At 40.7% G+C, this 19,884-nt stretch overlaps 1 protein-coding gene and 1 long non-coding RNA gene across 2 annotated transcripts in view; both read right to left on the reverse strand.

Annotated features, from left to right (window-relative positions):
• Positions 1 to 19,884, reverse strand: part of RBFOX1 (RNA binding fox-1 homolog 1) — a 1,436,581-nt gene that overhangs the window by 1,160,637 nt on the left and 256,060 nt on the right. The window lies entirely within an intron of this gene.
• Positions 8,153 to 9,695, reverse strand: LOC142062971 (uncharacterized). The gene is made up of 2 exons (XR_012662597.1): positions 9,489 to 9,695; positions 8,153 to 8,309 (listed from the first exon to the last, which is right to left on the reverse strand). It is a non-coding gene; the product is annotated as an uncharacterized LOC142062971 (long non-coding RNA).

Genomic DNA, 19,884 nt, shown 5'->3' on the forward strand with positions numbered 1-19,884 from the left:
CAATAGGATAAAAAGGCATACTTTTTCAAAGATCCATGAGGAATAAAAGGAACAATCAAGGGAGAAGGAATATATGGACCTGCAGGAGATTACCAAGACACTGACCCAAATCATAAAAGATAGCACTACCAGGTAACACAAAAGGATTCCAGTACAGATCAGTGCATATCTGAGCTTATTTTTAACTTTTTTGCTTCATGGAAGAAAAATCATGCTTATTTCCAATTAAAGATTAGGATTTAGAAGGCCAGATCTTTTTCTCAGTAAATAGATATAAATCTGTAGTTAAAATGTCTATCCTAGCTGTCAGATTAACAGAAGATTTCCCAAAACAGTAATCATGGCACAGTAACTAGCACCTTTTCTCAGGGACACTGCAAACATCCTTGGAAATCACCAGCAGAAAGCAACAAAGCAGGAAAAATATGGTCCTTCAGATGAACACTGCCCTAACTCAGAATCTCATTTGTAAGCTAAAATTGTACCATATAGCTTTTTATATAGATATAGACTAACCTTTAAAATACTAATACAAATGACATGCAGAGAAACATGTACTTTTAACATACAGTAGCATTCCAGAAATGTAGGGAAGTTACTTACAGTTCTTTCGGTAAGTGTGTATTGAGCCTGATGTATGTGTTAAAACCAGTATTTGTTGTACAAAGTCATGTTCAGGGTGCAGCTTTGCTCAGCTCCTCCAATTTCTTACCTACTGTACTTCATGCATTTGCAGATCGCATCTTAAACTGCTTCTTTTGTTTCAGAATGCTAGTTGCAATTCTCTTTTCATTTGCCTGTGCTTCAGGTGCAGCAACCCGTATGATCAGCTTGGTATCTCTCCTACTATACACTGTTACTCTGTATCATCATCTTTCTAGATATACCCTGTTCATCTCAGTCTCATACACCCTTGCTGGCATTCTTTATACCTCAAGAGATAATTTGTAACAATTTACAAATGCTTGCTTTATCTGTTTATGCTCAAATAGTTATTTTGAGCATGTTCTCTGTATTGTGTACGTAAAAAGTAATGAACACAGAAAAAGCCATATTAGTTCTGAACACAGCAGAGACTTGAATACAAGTTCACCCCACAATCTGACAGAAAAAAAGAGGGGGGAAAAGTCAAAATGCTATGAAAATTATTTAATGACACAAAACATACTTGTAAAATCCTAAACTGTAACTACGATATTGTTTAAGTATAAATCACTGTGCGCTTCAGGACAAATATGCCTCTTAGACATGGGAGCCATTATTTCATTTTTATTTTAGATCCAATGTTTTATGCGAGTGTCAGTTATGATAATACAGGCTGATGGTCAGGTCTGAACTGTCATCACGTTCACCAGTGTTTGCTTCAGAAGGCTCCATTGTGTGACGTGACAGTTAAACACTTTCTGCTCTCATAACAGCTGCACTTTGGGGAAGAATAGGGCTTTTAAGAATTATCTATTTAATACATCCTTTTGAAAGTATCTATTTCTAAAAAGCCCAGAGAGAAGCAATTTTGTTCATAGGGATCATTTCATCTATGTTCAACACTATTGAAGTCCGTGCTGCCATAGGAATTATGGTTCTTCATGGCTAATCACAAGGGCAGTAGTAGCATGGGACTCTATTCATGACAAGAGACTGTTAATCCTGAAGTGTTCTGTGGCTTGGCTACCTTGAGAGCCAGAAAGAAATGCATTCAAGAACTCAGTACCATAAACTGGGAGACAAATTAACTATAGTTCCTAACTTCCACTTGGAAAAAATAAAACTATAGGAAACTCCTCGTTAAGATTCTTCCCCTAATTGAATAAGTTCATCATCAAATGAAATAAGGAGTACCACAACCATTAGTAAGTACAGATCACTACCTCTACCGTCTGGTTGCAAGTGACTCAGTTCAACACATTCCATCTCACAAAGACTATAGAGAGGCTTCAGCCAACAGCCTGAGCTGCTGCACGGCTGTTAGCCAGCACTTCAGGACAGGACCCTATTGAATTTTCACCTACAGACATTAAAACAAGCTTTTTAAATGGATTTGAGGCATCCCTATTAGAAAGTAGGCCAGATATATCAGGGGATCTAAACGAAGGTCTGCTCCCTCACAGGAGTCAGGTTTGAAAATTCTACATTTGTTTTTCTTCACATCTTCCATAGTACATCGTAGAAGTACACCATAAAATGGTAGAACTGCTTTAGAATTAAAGACCAAAATTTCTGCTCTTGCTCATGCATTGCCCAATAAATAATTAATAAAATGATTAGAATAACAACCATTTGTAATGGGATCATGCCCAGTTCACGAAAACATTGCAAATAATTATAACTCACAATTCATCACCCACCCATCCTCACCTTTTTTCAGCCTCTTCTACTGTGGTTTGGTTATTTTTCCCTCCTGACTGCCAGCTGCTGGTACAGATGTCACTTCCTGCCAGATGTTTTCATAAAAACAGCAATTAGTATCTACCCACAGATGAGACGGTCATAGATGTGACTGTAGAAATCCAGACTTTGAAAGTACAAGAGGCTAAATGAGATTCTGTTGCTATCTACACATCAGTTTATCCAATGATTATTTCTTGCAGGGGAAGATTTCATCTGCATTATTTTTTCTAACGAGAATAAAAGAATAAGCCAAACCACTACTTTTAAAAACAGAAAATGTGTAACAACACATTAAAGAGGGATATAGAACTCAACCCTACAGCAAAGAGAGAGATCCTATAAGGAGAATGGAGGGTTGTGGTCAGTCCATAACAACTCCTCTCTGCCACGCCTTGCTCCTCACTTCTCAGTGCTCCAGTGTGGCTCCTTCCCAAACACTGCAGTCCTTCAGGATAAACCTTCTCCAGCATGGGCTCCTCTCCATGGGAAGCCATTCCTGTCAGGAGGACCTGCTCCATCATGGGCTTTCCAGGGGCTTCAGTTTTCTTCAGGTAATATCCACCTGCCCTGGCATAGGGTTCTCCATAGACTCCCATGTGGATAGCTGCTCCACCATGGTTTCCTTTGCATCAGAGGAATCTCTGCTCCTGCAGCATCTCCTTCCCCTCCTCCTGCTTTCACCTGGGTGCTCACAGGGCTGGTTCTCACATGTTATTTTCCCTTTCTTGCTCCTCACTCCCTAGGCAGGGTTTTGCCCTTTCTTAAATAAGGAATTGACTGGAACTCTCTGTGCCTGGCATGGGGCAGCCTGGTCTCTCCCCAAAGGCCTCCCCTCAGCCCCTGTCACCAAAACCTTACCATGGATACCCACTCATCCTGCGAGGCTGCTTCTTTCAGTTGTGTGCCCAGTCACAATAATGATATAAACCACACCAGGAGTAAAGTCTTTTGCTTTGAGGTTTTAGGAAGAGTAGCATAACTGAAATTAAGTAAGAAATGAGGTTAATACAAAGTCTACAATATTCTATTGTGCAATAAGATATTGTTCTTAGGTTCTGGTCTTGCTCCATTTTAAACTGTCATCACTCCTGAACTTCTATGTTAGCATAAGGCACCGACCAACGAGCCTTGTATAATTACTGTAAGAGCTTTAATGAAGGAATGAGGTTTAAAGCATTACCTTCCTCAGCATTTGAAAATATGGAGACAATTAAACCTGATTTTCTTTGAAGCTTTCCGCCCTACTAATGAGGTCTAATGAATTCAGCACTGAAGATTTAACAACAGGTGCTTTTACATTAGGAGGCCATGCTGTACAGGCACAAACAGCACCTGCAAACCTTTTCCTCAAGAATGCTAAAAAAGGCCTCAAAACTTCTCCCTACAGCAACAGCTGCCTTGCTAAATAAAGAAATTGTATTGTCTAATATTCATAACCTGCCCAGGCCCTGGCTTCAACCCCAGCACTGGAGCATCTACATCTACCACAGGTATTGATTTATTCTCATAACACACACAGTTCCTAATTTTTGGTTTCAAACTAGACCGCTTGATGCAGGTTGGTAGGATCATTTTTATCCCTTTGGTTGAGAGTCTGCAAGGCAACCTTTATAGGAGAGACTCCCAGCTGCTGCTCTGGTGAAGAATATAATGCTATTCCCAGATCACTGCAGTGAGCACATGGTCTGAGAGGTCATGTAACTTTCTCAATATCACGTGGAAAGTCTGAAAAAAGAATCAGAAACTGTACTGCATCTCAGGCCAGTCCTTAACCCATGAGACCATCCTACTTTTTCAAAGTGAATATGTAAGCTCCCTTTTCTACAATACAAGACTTAATTTTTCCATCCCAGTTTTTTCCTCTTTGAGCTAACAGATGTTCCACAAAATATGGCTTGATTGAACTCACAAAATAGGATAGCTTAAGAGACAAGGACCTCAGAGTAAGATTCCCTCACTGCTGCATAGGAGATAAAGAACAGAAATTGCCTAGGTCAGTTCACAGACCAACAGTGACAGCTAACTCAGCAATGAAGAAGCAAACTTCTAAGTAAGCCTACAAATCCAGAACAGAGCCTCCGTGAGTGGTTCAGTGGCCATTGGTGCTCACCTCTATTATACCTGAATCCAAGGCATTTCCTTTTCTGCCTAGCTGATCCTCAATATCCAAGGGCTCTTGTTCTCTCATCTCTTACTGTCATATCCTAGGAAAGACGATTTCTTAGCATTCCTTAGCAAGCAAGTGAACTAGTGAGAACTCACAGAGAAACAGCTGTTAAAATGGGTGCTGACACAAACTATTTTATTACCCATGACAGCAAGACAAGTGTGTCTCTCTTGAGGAACTTTTGGAAAAAACAGATGTGACTGGTCTCACTTTTAGTTAGGAAAAGAATCATGCTTCTGCATTTTGGTCCCTATCTCTGGACATAGAATTCTTATAGCTACAACCTTCTCAAACAACAACTAAAGACACTCAAACACAAAAGCCAAGCAACTTAAAAGGTCTTTTTTCACTATTTATGTTATCCTAGAATCTCACAGTTTCCAACTCATCTACCTTTCATGCTTTTCTTGTCTCCGTGAGAGCTACATGCTCTCCTACTTCAAACTCATGATGCAAGGAAGAGAACTGCTTACAGAAATCTCTTCCCCAGGCTCCTGTGCCGGTAAGTCTTTTCACACAGCCCTTCGTGACTTATGCTCATGCCTAAGTGGCCCAGCTATTTACCTACCATATTCCCACATAAGCATTTTACTCAGAAAAGATCTCCAGCTGTGCCTCAATCTAAAAGCTTCTAATTCTTCTCCTTAGAGCACTCAACACATTTCCTGCTCACCCATGCCTGATTACTTGCCTTGATCTGCAGAGAGGTAAATGCATATTTATGTAAGGTGGTAAAGAGAAAGAGAGATTAAAATTACAGAATCACAGGTTGGAAGGGACCTCAGGGATCATCTATAGTTCAACCTTTCTAGGTAGAGCACAGTCTAGACAAGATGGCCCAGCACCCTGTCCAGCCAACTCTTGAAGGTGTCCAATGTGGCCAAGTCAACCACTTCCCTGGGAGATTATTCCAATGGGTGACTGTCCTCACTGTGAAAAATTTTCTTCTCATGTCCAGTCAGAATCTCCCCAAGAGCAACTTGCGTCCATTCCCCCTTGTCCTCTCCATGTGACTCCATGTAAAAAGGGAACCCCATCTTCTTTGTAGCTACCCCTTAAGTACTGGTACATGGTGATGAGATCCCCTCTGAGCCTCCTTTTCTCAAGGCTGAACAAACCCAGCTTTCCCAGCCTATCCTCATATGGCAGCTTCCCAGTCCTTTGATCATCTTGGTGGCCCTTCTCTGGACCCCTTCCAGCCTGTCCACATCCTTTTTGTAGAGCGGGGACCAGAACTGTACACAGTATTCCGGGTGTGGCCTGACAAGCGCTGAGTAGAAATTAATAGTTAGAATCTCAGTTTAGCAATTGTTGTCACTAACCATCACTGCTTGTTTTCATATGCTTAAAGAGGAGACATCTACAGGGTGAGTTACATGATCTGAAGACTGTTAATATAAGATCTAACAAACTATATTATGTTTAATAAGCTACAATACACATAACGTTCTCTGATTTAATAAATATGCTCTAAATCATAGATGACAAACATAGAAGTCCTTTTATTAAAAAATTTGGTTGTTTTAATCATAACACCCACTTAAAAATAAGACATTAAATATAACCAACTTTCCTAAGGAGAAATACATCCATAATACCCAAAAGACAGCCACCCCCCTCCCCAGACTCCTAACCGGAAGACTATTACTCGGACTGCATAAACACCATGAGCAGCATTAGCATTATAATGGTTGTCCGATTGTTGTGGCACATTCCCCTTGCAGCCTCAGTTCTGGTAGGTGCAATGGCTGAGTATGATTAATCAGAGTCTATTTGTTGCAGAAGCTAATGGAAGGAACAGTGCTAAGCATTTTTCAAAAATGAATAATAACCCAGGTACCTGGCACCTGCATGTGAAGTGAAGCATTGCAAACAAATGAGGAGTAATAGAGCTTACTGGGCATAAAATGTTATTGTTTTATTTTTTAAAAAGTGCAGAATAAGCAAACTAGAAATAATCACCCTGAGCACTTCCACCAACTAACTAACCTTTAAACTTTCTAAGGTCCTACCAAATAACATGATTGATTAGCACCTGCATGAGTCTATAAAGGGGAATGGGACATACATACTTCAGAATGATACTAGAATTTTAGTCCTACCTTAGCTCTGTTACTGTTTAAACACTAAAACATTGAGTTAATTATTTTAATGGTCCAGATTTTGCTATTGTGTTTCCTGGGCTTTTAAAGTTCTTGCAGAAATATTATTCAGGCTTTAGGTATTTGCCAAATTAATGTCTGAAGACCTCCAGGCATTTTGAAAAGAAATGCCAACTAATTATTTCCTTATATTGCACAATTTAATATACTTTGCTAGAGATCCATCTTGCTCACAGCCCCCCTGCTTAGAACTTTAAATAAAGAGGAAAAGAAAAAAAAGAACTGTTAAAGGAAACAAAGGCTGATACATATGTGGATGGCAGGTTTACAACCGGACAATACACTGTTTAAAACGGTTAACAGTAACTGTCTTCGCTGGGTAACATGTTGCCAATTCACTGACAGCTTATTTTTCCAGAGAATTGGAAACTATATTTTGCCATACAACTATATTTTGCCATACAACTATATTAATCCTACCCTAGAAATCAAAATTGAACTTGGTTTCATTATTACCAATTTATCAGTTTTAGCAGACAACTATTTTTGGTTTCATATTTTCAAATCTGGGTTTGGTGGGGGTTTTTTGGTTGGTTTGTGGGTTTTTTTGTTGTTTGTTGTTTTTTTTTTTTCTCTCTCTCTCATTCACTTTAACTTCTTGCTAAAGGAGATAACTTGCACCTATTTTGTCTTTCCATAAACTTCCTCAGCTCAAAATCTTCATTCTGATGTGTTCTAATGTATGGAAAGACTTTAGGGTCTCTTTGGGGAAATACTCTCAATTTACACTAGGAACAAATATAAGCATAACAGAGTTAAGCGTTTATGCTGTAAAACTAACCAGTATGCAAACCTTAGCTACCTTAAAGTGTATGTTTAAAGGCTTTTAGAAAACAATACAGGACCATTCTACTCTGAAAGTTAGATATTTAGTAGGCTGACTGACATTAGGAGTTGATTTTGCATTTGGCATACTTTAAATGTTCATGTTGAAAGGAGTGAAAGCCTGTTTCAAAACACAAAAATATCACACTGTGGAAAATGAGAGAGAAAGGGACACTGAAAGCAACTGAATGATGGATTGAGAGATAAACGTTGTGCATTATTGTTTATTCAAGCAGCTAGCAGCACTAAATATGGCTTTCCTAATATCATTACTGTGGTGATTAACATCCTTTTTTCACACTTAAAAATCATTCCTGAAACTCGAAAGTGAATTGATTTCTCTCCACTAGAATTAATTACTCCACACTCAATTGCAGGAAACTGTATTTTTTCAACTCTGCACTTGCAAAATAGTGGCTTAATTTTGCTCCCTTTCAGCTCTGTTCTATGTGGAACCAGTGAACGCTGGGCTGTCAAGATGATGAAGTATCTGCTCCTAGGCTTCTCTCTCTATAAAACAAGCAACTCAGATCTACCATGCTACATCTCTGCCTCAGGAGATGGCAAGCAGCTAGGTTTGAGTTTTAAATAAAGAACCAGAGACAAAAGACAGGATTGTAAAAAAATATTTACTGTGGTTTAACAAGCACAGCCAAGTGTTCTGCTGGTTATAATGAAAATCGTGTCTTGAGAGTTTCTGTGTGGCTATAAGTTAGCAGGGGTCATCTGGGCTGCAGTCCATCAAATCAGTGTTTGAGCGAAAATTCCTATAAAAAAACAAGCATGAAAAATGGAGACTAAAGATTGCTGAGGAGGTATCAAGAATACCTTCTTTTGTTTCCGGATACTTTTTTGTTTTTCGTCAAGCTGCTGCTTGACAGGGAGAGAACAGAGAAATAGTGCTAACATTTCCTATTTAGCAGCTACAAGCATTTCTTGGCATGAGTTTGTAAATAACGTAATCGACAGAATTCTGCCATTCAGGCTTTTTCTTGTATTGTTTTGATACACTGCACCTGAACATCAACAATAGTTGTATAACCTGTGTACTTACATACTATGCGTGTAAACAACAGTGATAAACTACATGTAGTGCACTGAAAATAAAAGTGAATTAGCTCAAAGCTCCCACATTTGTAACTAAAGAAAGTTTTGACATTAATTATTCATAATTGAACCAGCTTGGAATATTTCTGTGTTTCCTCTAGCAACTTGACACTTACCAAAAAATCAATAACATAAATTTGGATTTTGTTAAAAACAGAACACCTCTATATATTGCTATTGGTATCAATGCATTTTTCTGAGCTAGTAAGTATTTATTTAACACAACTCATAAAAAAGAATCAAATACAGAATATCATCATTGCATCACATCAAATCAGCTTTTTCAGTCCCTACCTAAGGATTACTTCTCTTCAAGTAGCTTTGTTCTTTTACTGCAAAAAAATACACAATAGGGCCTAAAGCCCATATTAACACATTGCTGAAATATTTTCTGTGCTGCTAGAACAATGTTTGAAAGAACACAAAATTGGCTTTCAGATCCTAACCCACATCCAATTCCCCATGTACAAGATAGTAATAGGAAACTAGTTTACATACATACACATACAGGCATATACACTTTCCAGAAATAATCACTTTTTTGTGTGTGTTGATGAGATAGTGGAAAAAAACCCTTGGGGCACAGAGCACTGAACTGGTTACTTTTTATTTTTTACCTTCCTGCTTTAGCTTATTTGAGCATCCTTACCTATAAATAAGGGCAACACTGAGGATAGAAAAATGGAGGTTTTAACAGATAGCTCCACTTAAAATCCACAGTCTGGGGGAACAGAATTGTTTTGGTGAAAGACATTTCTGAACATGAAGTTTACTTAATGTTTTGCCTTAACAGTCAGCAAAAGGAAGAGCACCCACTCACAATATCAAGAAGTACTTACACTGTGTCTTGTCAGCATCTGATAGTCAGGCACAAACCTCAGACATCACATAAAAGAATACATCCAAAGCCTAGAAATGATCCGAAGCCATGTCTCAAACATTTCCATAGGGGTTACAAGTAGCTTGAAAGTGATATATGTTAGATTAAAGATTGCCTTTAGTTGACCTCCATTTTCTGAGCTCTAGGGACCACATCTCAAGTGTTTCTCAACAACTACTAGGACTAGAAACTGTCTCAGTGAAGAAAGATAAAAAAAGAAAAGTATCATATGACTCAAGGAACTATGGCTGTGCATAAGAGACCCAGCTGCTTGATACTTACAAAGAAGAGTAAACTTCAGCATTTTCATGATTGTTAGAAGAAGGGCACTTTAAGCTGTATTAACAATGCCGTGGCCTGCAGGTTGAGGGAAGTGATCCTTCCCCTATGTCCAACACTTGTGAAACCACACCTGTGTCCAGTTTGGGGCTTCCCAGTAGAAGATGGATGTTGACATAGCAGAGCAATACCAGCAGAGGCCATGAAGATGGTCAGGGACTGTAGCACTGAGGACTCAGGAGTGACTGAGAGAACTGGGTTTGTTCAGCCTTGAGAAAAGGAGGCCACTAGGAAATATGGCTGCCTTCAGCTACCTAATGTCAGTGTACAGGAAAGAAAGAGGCTCTTCTTACAGGCATACAGTGACAATACAAGAAGCAACAGACCCAGCCTGGAATACAGAAGCTTCTGACTAGATAGAACGAAAACAAATTTAATCAGAAAGATAGTCAAACACTGGAAGAGAGGCCCACAGAGACTGTAGGATACCCATCCTTGGAGATATTCAAAACTCAGCACCTATGAGATTCAGTAAGTGCAGAGAAGAATGAATAAGCCAGCATGAAACAATCCTTAAAATGAGTAAATGTATATCCTCATAAATAAGACCCTGAAAGAATCCAAATTTTAAGTCAAGAATCAAAACCCAATTGTGCCAAATCCCAAAACCAAAGTAACTTCATCACCCTGAAGTGCTTACAAGGTGAAGTTACAGTGAGAACCACAGGGGACCACAGGGATCATCTATAGTTCAACCTTTCTAGGTAGAGCGCAGCCTAGACAAGACGGCCCAGCACCCTGTCCAGCCAACTCTTGAAGGTGTCCAATGTGGCCAAGTCAACCACTTCCCTGGGGAGATTATTCCAATGGTTGGCTGTCCTCACTGTGAAAAATTTTCTTCTCATGTCCAGTCGGAATCTCCCCAAGAGCAACTTGCGTCCATTCCCCCTTGTCCTCTCCATGTGACTCCATGTAAAAAGGGAACCCCATCTTCTTTGTAGCTACCCCTTAAGTACTGGTACATGGTGATGAGATCCCCTCTGAGCCTCCTTTTCTCAAGGCTGAACAAACCCAGTTTTCCCAGCCTATCCTCGTATGGCAGCTTCCCAGTCCTTTGATCATCTTGGTGGCCCTTCTCTGGACCCCTTCCAGCCTGTCCACATCCTTTTTGTATAGCGGGGACCAGAACTGTACCCAGTACTCCAGGTGTGGCCTGACAAGCGCTGAGTAGAGCGGGATAATGACTTCTTTATCTCTGCTGACGATGCCCTTTTTGATGCAACCCAGCATCCTGTTGGCCTTCTTGGCCACAGCAGCCACTGTTCGCTCCTGTTGAGCTTTCTGTCCACCAGAACACCCAGGTCCCTTTCCAGAGAGCTGCTCTCCAGCCAGGTGGATCTCAGTTTGTGCTGCACTCCTGGATTATGTTTTCCCAGGTGCATGACCTTACACTTGTCCTTGTTGAACTTCATAAGGTTCATGTTGGCCCACTCTTCCAGCCTATCCAGATCTCCCTGCAGAGCAGCTCTCCCTTCTGGAGTGTCTACTTCCCCACTCAGCTTGGTGTCATTAGCGAACTTCATCAGGCTACACTTGCTCCCAATACCCAGATCATTTATGAAGATGTTGAATAACATTGGGCCCAATATTGATCCCTGGGGGACTCCACTTGTGACAGGTTGCCACTTGGAAAAGGAGCTATTTACCACCACCCTTTGGGTGCGGCCTGTCAGCCAGTTCCCCGCCCACTGCACAGACCACTTGTCTAGGCCATAACGCATTAATTTCTCCAGGAGGAGGCTGTGGGGGACTATATCAAAGGCCTTGGAGAAGTCCAGGCAGACAATGTCCACCACCCACCCCATGTCAACCAGGCAAGTCACTTTGTTATAGAAGGCCACCAGGTTTGTCAAGCATGATCTGCCTTTAGTGAAGCCATGTTGGCTTTTCCCAATCACATGCTTCATTTGACTTGTGATGGCCCCCAGGAGGATTCGTTCCATGACTTTCCCAGGGATTGAAATAAGGCTGATGGGCCTATAGTTACCCAGATCCTCCCTCGAGCCCTTCTTGTAGATAGGGGTAACATTTGCCTTCCTCCAGTCCTCTGGGACATCCCCCGTTCTCCATGACTTCTCGAAGATGATGGAGAGTGGCCTTGCAATGATGTCAGCCAGCTCTCTCAACACCCTCGGGTAGATGTCATCAGGGCCCATTGATTTGTATGGGTCAAGCTCCTGTAGTAATTCATGTACTAACTCTTCCTTCACTTGATGATGGGTCGGTGTTTGGATCAATTGGCAATTTCGTTCCCAAAGCCTGGGACCCAACAGTGCTGGTAAAGACAGAAGTGAAAAAAGTGTTGAGGACCTCTGCCTTTCCAGCTTTGTTGGTGATTGACTCTCCTTTTCCGTTTAACAGTGGGCCTATGTTTCCCTTCTTTTTCTCCTTGTGGTTGACATACCTGAAGAAACCCTTCTTGTTATTTTTGACTCATATGACCGGTTTCAATTCGAGCTGGGCTTTTGCTTTTCTAACTGCATCTCTGCACGGTCTGGCAATGCCCTTGTAGCTCTCAACAGATAAATCTGAAAGATAAGCATACCAGAAATGGAGAAGTGGAGGACTGAGTAGACCCAGGAGGTCATGGTTGAGCCAAGGGGGCCTCTTATTCACTTACTTCCCTTTCCTTTATAGGGGATAAACTGGCTTTGTGCTTCCAAAAGAGAGTTCTCGAAGAACTCCCAGCATTCACTAGCTCCTTTATCTTCCATGGAAGATCAGACAAGCTGACTGATAAAACATACAGAGAAAAATCATAGATTAACAATGAAACTGCATAAGCAGTAGTAGCACTACAGCAGTAACATCACAAGTAACATCACATCCTACACAAAATAATTCATTGTGTTATCCAAAAACTCAATCATTTTAATATGTTGAAGTATTTTCAAAGAATGAAGCCTTTGTGTCAGAAGAACAAGTTTTCAGAATCAGACTTCAGTGATGACTGAAGAGAAAAGCTAAAGGTGCACTGGTTAGAGAACCTTGTCATGGCCTCATATTATAATAATAAGGGCGTCAATGGGTGTCAACTAAAGGCATAATTGTCCTCACTGAAAACTGTTTAATTTCTGCAGACTGGGATTCTCTTTCCCCTACATGTTCCCGTCTCATATAAGAAAACCAAACCCACAAAAAACCCCAAAAAAACACCTTTCTGTAATTACAAATGGTCTTATTCAAGCAAACTTTTTTCCCCACTCTGTAGAAACATATTTTAATATTGCAGTGGATTAGAAGTCATAGCTTTCTAAAAAGCAAAAAAACAGTGTCCTAAGAACTACTTTTTCTAAAATGCTAATTTACTTTAGATAAATAGCATTCTTATCATATGACAATTTGATCTAAAGGAAAGAAAGAAGCCAAAGAAAACAAACTATGCACATACTTAGACTGTAATATTACAAAATTGTACCTTTTGAAAAGCTTTGTTTCTTTACCATAAACTTTTGCCTCTTTGAATTGCTAATTCAGTTAATGGATTCATTTTGCTCTGAAGTTTGCATCATGAAAATTACCAGCTTAAAAGGTCCTCTATGTACAAAACAGTTGGCGTATTTTGTTAAAAATATTATATTTGACATTGGGAAATAGTAGGATGTCTTAAAAAGGTAAAAATATGAGAAGCTACATGAGGGTCAGTGGTATAACAGCACTTGTTAGCATTTTTAAAAGAAAACATTAAGATACCTGCATTTATTTTTATTCAATTTGTTTATTAATGCAAAAAACCCAACCCTAAAATAAGTCTATGATCATGGCTTTGTCTTTCAGATTAGCGAGAGTAGCCAACTAGATGTTCAGAGCTGGAACTCTGGCCACCACAGTAGTACTCTAGATTTTCAAATTTCCATTGTGGTATTCCCAGGCAGCATACATGTGTATATAAAGCACAACTAAAAATCCTCATCTTAAATCGATGGAAGTTAATATGTATTTTCAGCTAAGTTTCCAGACACTGTTCTCTATGAAAGACAGTGTTCAATATCTGCATGACAGAGAACATGGAGGAAATTATGCTGTAAATCACACACAGCAGAAACCACACCTTCATTCTTGATTTGTTCCATCTAACCAGATGTGTCTTGACTCAGGTTTGAGGCTCCCATGTCTCAGAGAAATGCTAATGAACAGAAGAACACCTACCTGCAGATTTTAATGCTAAAGATTATTTCTAGAGACTAATGTTTTGGATTTAAACAATACGATAAAAATAAATATAAAATTACAACATCTTACTTCTTTCTGTTTCCAAATAAACCAATGGCACAAGTATACACAGACTGAGGTTTCATTATTTCATATAAGACACATGATTTCATACAGTATAACATATAAGTCAAGTCTTGCCGAAGACAGGGAGTGAAAATCAGAAATACTCACATAATCCTGGCATTCTCAAAGCTACATGTTGATTAAGATGCCTAAGATTTTTTTCTAACATCTAGTCCTGTGTGGGCAAGACAGCCTTACACCATCACCAGAACTAAGCATACAACAATGCCTATAAGCAACAACCAGACAGTGGTGGCCTTATTCAACTACTCAGGACTGAGGGAACTAGTGAAAAAATACTTCTGGGATTAACATATCATAATAATGTATTTAGCTTTCCAAAAAGGTTATTGTAAAACATTTTTTCTAAGGAAGAGCAATCGAATGGGCAGATACATGTTGGAATATACATTCACACATATCAAAAGTCCTTTGAAAGTTGGTGTTACAGAGGAAACAAAAAGGCAAAGCCTAATTCAGAGTACTTGTTCATTTTGTACTATTTTAAGCCTAGGGCAAATAATCTTAACTAGCAGTAGAGCCTTACTGCATTGAGGGTTGAGCAGAAGATTAACAAACTTCCCCCCCGCCTTCTTCTTACAGGCTGACATTCCTACATGAAAAATATTGCGAGCAGGTTGGGTGACAAAGCTGGGGAACCAGCACCATACTGTAGCGTGGCTAGGGAGAATCCCTTCAAGCAGCACACCCCAACAGAGTAGCTGGTGCAATCTGCAAAACAACCAAGACAGATACTTGGGACTTCACAGTCCACCAGCAGTTTATGGACCATAGTTTTCGAAGCCCTGAAATGGTTTGAGCACCAGCAGCTCTCAGGACAATGTCACATGTCCAGATAAACTACAAATATTCTACAAAATGTACTTTAGGAAGCAAATAAGTCCTAGCTTCTTTAAATTCCTAAACAATATAACAATATGTATTGAAGAGGAAATCTTAATCCAAATAACTAGAGGCTTACACATTTAGAATCATAGAATCATTAAGGTTGAAAAAGACGTCTAGGATCATCCAGTCCAACCATCAGCCCAACACTACCATGCCTCCTAAACCATGCCCTGAAGTGCCACATCTACATTTTTTTTAACGTCTCCAGGGATGTTGACTCCACCACCTCTCTGGGCAGCCTGTTCCAATGCCTGACCACTCTTTCAGTAAATTTCAGTACAGACGTTTTTCCTAATATCCAATCTAAACCTCCCCTGACACAACTTGAAGCCATTTCCTCTCATCCTATCACTTGTTACTTGGGAGAAGAGACCGACCCCCACCTCACTACAACCTCCTTTCGGGTAGTTGTAGAGAGCAATAAGGTCTCCCCTCAGCCTCCTCTTCTCCAGGATAAACAACCCCAGCTCCCTCAGCCACTCCTCAGAAGACTTGTTCTCCAGACCCTTCACAAGCTTCCTTGCCCTTCTCTGGACACGCTCCAGCACCTCAGTGTCCTCCTTGTACTGAGGGGCCCAAAACTGAACACAGGATTCAAGGTGCGGCCTCACCAGTGCCGAATACAGGGGCACGATCACTGCCCTGCTCCTGCTGGCCATGCTGTTCCTGATACAAGTTAGGATGCTGTTGGCCTTCTATTTCAGTGTGAAATATAATTTTTGAAATACCTGAGTTCTGAAAACAACTGTTTCTACTGTTAGAGGGGTTTTCTAAAATAATGCATAAGCATTAAGAATTACATGGTCCTGGAAGAATACAGTGCTCTGAGTTGTAATTGTCATATCCCAACTTCACAGATATGTTTATAATAGAGCAAATCTTTATAAAATATTACATGTGTTCTTCCTGTGAAAAAGGTACTCTATGAAAGAAAAGAAGACTGACCTATGTAGCCTGTTCTATATGCAATTACCAGCTCTAAAGTCTAAATTCATCTGAATGTCCACTTCCAACCACTGGAGGATGCATGCCTGTAATGCTGTGGACGCATTCACTCACACAGGACTCCAATCTCAGAAGTGCTGCTGAATGTTTGCATCAAGGTTTCATTTCAATATCACATTCAATATTCAATTCAATTTCAATATCAACCTTAATCTTTTGATTTCAGTGTTATGATTTTATGTACTTCAGATTGAAAACACCACAAAACAAAAACTCCCAAACTCCTTACATCCATAGTTCTAAATTTTTCAGTTGTTCTTTAGTATTCTGCTATAAGACTGGTTCAGCCATCATTACTACATTTCATTGTTTGTGCTTTGTGTAGCCACAGAGCGCTTTCCTAGTATTATCAATGCAGTAATTTCTACGAGTCAATACACACCAGCAGTTTGAAACAGCAGGGACTTGAAGCCTGAGGAGGGCAAACTTTTATTGCAGTATCTTTCTTGATTTATTGGAACACAAATGTGATAAACAGGACCCGCTCTTCATAAAGAGTGGAAGGTACTTCTCCAGGATCATAAGGTACATACAAAAAAGGCTTTTGAAATGGAAGGTCTTTGAGAGGAAAGAGAGTCTCAGATGAAGGTTAACTCTATGCACAACGTGCACTGGTGACATTTGTGGCACTTGGACTCAATCCTAAACCTTTAAAGTCCTGTATAAATACAGAATATTTAAGTGTCCTTAAAAGCTCTTTAAAAAGATATGCATGACTCACACGCAGCCTTTCTGCATTATGAAAGAGCACCATCACATTCAGAAAATAAGTTCTTGCATTAGCAATGTTGGGTTTTTTTGCCAAAAAGAAGAAATATATTCCTTCTTCCTCATTACATTTATTGGATTACTTCATTGTAAGACAGTATGAATGACTGTACTGATGGCACCTTGCATTAACAGGTTACCCAACATACAGAAGTAAATGCTCTATGAAATCATTCGGTGCAAGTTCTTACACATCAAGAGACAAAAATATTCAGGCTTCCATTCCAATTAATCCTACCTTGAACTGGTATTCCTAAACAAAACAAGGCAAGAGAAGTACCACTGAAAATTAATCTTTTAGTACTTTTCTTCTTAAACGGTTTGGACAAGACTGAAGGGACTACAGAGGAAGTAAAAGATACAAAAGAAAAGCAGATGAATGAAATGTGTGTGAGCATGCTTCCCTGTCTTTATTAGTTCTACGGCAATTTTTCAAAATGCTGTTGATGCCTTAATAGTCCCTGGGGAGAACATGATAACTAAAGGAATAGCAGCTTCATTTATCAGTAGTGGGACAGCAAATTTGCCTGTAGAAATTATGCCAACCTGCGAACACAGCTAATCAGAAGCTAGTAAAAATCAAGTCAGGCTGTAAGAAGCCAAGGTCAAATTCCAGGATTTCACTATAATTGTTAGGGGTTTCAGAGGTGTCCATTCTAGAGAGAATGTTCCACAAGACTACAATGCAAAGCCTAACGTGGGGTTGAATAGACAAAAAAGTACTCTAACAGTATGGAATAGGTAAATGTTTTCCTTTGAGAAACTTGAGCTTCCCTGTCCAATCCTGGAAAATAAAGGAAGCTTAAAAGGTTTTGTCCACAAAGATTGCATGATAGCACAGAGGTTCTCCGTTACAGCTGAAGTGGAAAACTGTGTGAAAATACTATTTTTTCACACACAGAACTCAAACTTCAGGTAAACCACTTCCTTTAAATGTACAGTTCCTCAGATAATTCAGGAATTAAAACAAATAAAGTCCTCATAATTCCACATTAAAAAAAGTCACAGACAGAGGGAATCAGGTGGAAGAGCACCAATATGGAAGAACAGGACCTCTGTAAATATACTTCATTTGTACTATTCACTTTCAGTTATATTATTCACAATGGGAAGAGGGTAGAATAGAAATTTCCTCTTTTGACAGTGTATATGAAATCTAGGCCATAGCAAACACAGTTAAACATTTTCTTGCTTGTTTTCTTGTTCCGGTTATATTGGGTTGTACATGTGTTGTGGTTAGACCGGCAGCTCAGCCCCACACAGCCACTTGCTCACTCCCCCACCGGTGGGACAGGGGAGAGAATCAGGAGGGTAACGCTCATGGGTTGAGATAAGAACAGTTTAATAATTAAAATAAAACAACAACAACAAAAATACAATGGAAAGGAAAACAATGAGAGGCACAAAACCCGGGGTGGGGAGGTGGGAAGGGAAATGAACCACCGAAATAAACCGCACGTGACACAGCCGCTTACCACCAACAGACCCGACACTGCCAGTCCCCAAGTTGCAACTGACCCTCTGTGCACCAACTGCCCCTGTTAATATACTGGCCGTGGCGTCACATGGTATGGAATGAGCATCCCCTTGGCCAGCCGGGGTCAGCTGCCCCGGCCATGGCCCCGCCCCTCCCAGCCTCCCACCGACGTGGCAGAGCGCGGGAAGCTGGAAAAGTCCCTGACCACCACAGGCACTACAGTGAAGAGAATTAACCCCTTCTCAGCCAAAACCAGCACATTCTCCACCCCTTATTCCATACCATTTACACCATGCCCAGGTCCCATACCACCCAATACAACATTTCCAACAACCACCCCTCCCCTTCTCATCCTTTGACAGGATACATAGATATCATCCCCTTAATTCATTCATCTTCCCTGTAAAATGTCCATAAAAATATCCATTGAGTTCACCTAGTCCATGACTCTGGGCTCCATCTGTCGTATCAGTCTTTCAGGGTGGAAGAAATGGTGTGTGTAGTGCTGGGTTGCTGCACACCAAAGTCAGTCATCGTTCCATCACTGCTGCACTTTCCTTGTTTCAAAGCTTATCTTCCATGGATTGGGAGCTTTGTACTATGATAACATCAATACAACACAGAGATGACACACAATATTATATAGTAGTTCGCATTGTACTGTTCAGTTGATTGGCTTTTTTCACTCAAAATCAAATCCCCTTGAGGCACACATCGGATTTCTCCATCCTCCCGCATCACCCACCCAGTGCACCCAGGTCCTCGAGCAAAAACAATCCCACGAATGGGTTTGCCTTTGCCTGAGGCAGGAAGAACCCAGACTGTTTTCCCCAGCATACTTTGTACGTGCACTACAGGGACTCTCTCCCCTTCCACAGTATGTTGGATTTCTGACTGGGCAGGGCCAGCTCGGTTGGCAGATCCCCTTGTGTTGACTAACCAAGTGGCTTTTGCTAGATGTGTACCCGAGCGCCTGAACGTTCCACCCCACATTGCTCTTAGCGTAGTTTTTACTCCTCTGTTGATAATCCAAAATCTTTGCCTTCTGGCCAGTCCATAATCACTTCCAAGATTCCTGGCTGACTGGGGTTTCCTACTCGAGCCCGCTGGGTGATCAGTGCAACCCATTTACTCCACGTAGCATCAGTTGCATGGTGTATAGAGGGGACGTTTCCTTTGAACATCCAGCCCAGCACCAGCAGTTGGGGTGCAAGGGAGCAGCTGTGCTTCAGTACCAACCACTTCTGAAGCAGCTCGAACACCTTCATGTGCTGCCAATATCTCTTTTTCAGTTGGAGTATAGCGGGCTTCGGACCCTCTGTATCCCCGACTCCAAAGCTCTAGGGGTCGGCCTCGGGTCTCCCCATGTGTTTTCTGCCAGAGGCTCCTGGTAGGGCCATTCTCCCCAGCTGCGGTACACAGCACATTCTTTACATCTTGTTCTGCCCAGACTGGCCCAAGAGCTACTGCATAAACTATTTGCTGTTTAATCTGTTCAAAGGCTTGTTGTTGCTCAGGGCCCCATTTGAAATCATTCTTCTTCCGGGTCACTTGATCGAGAGGGCTTACGATCAGACTC

Source organism: Phalacrocorax aristotelis, chromosome 10 (assembly GCF_949628215.1).
Source record: "Phalacrocorax aristotelis chromosome 10, bGulAri2.1, whole genome shotgun sequence".
Lineage (NCBI taxonomy): Eukaryota > Metazoa > Chordata > Aves > Suliformes > Phalacrocoracidae > Phalacrocorax > Phalacrocorax aristotelis.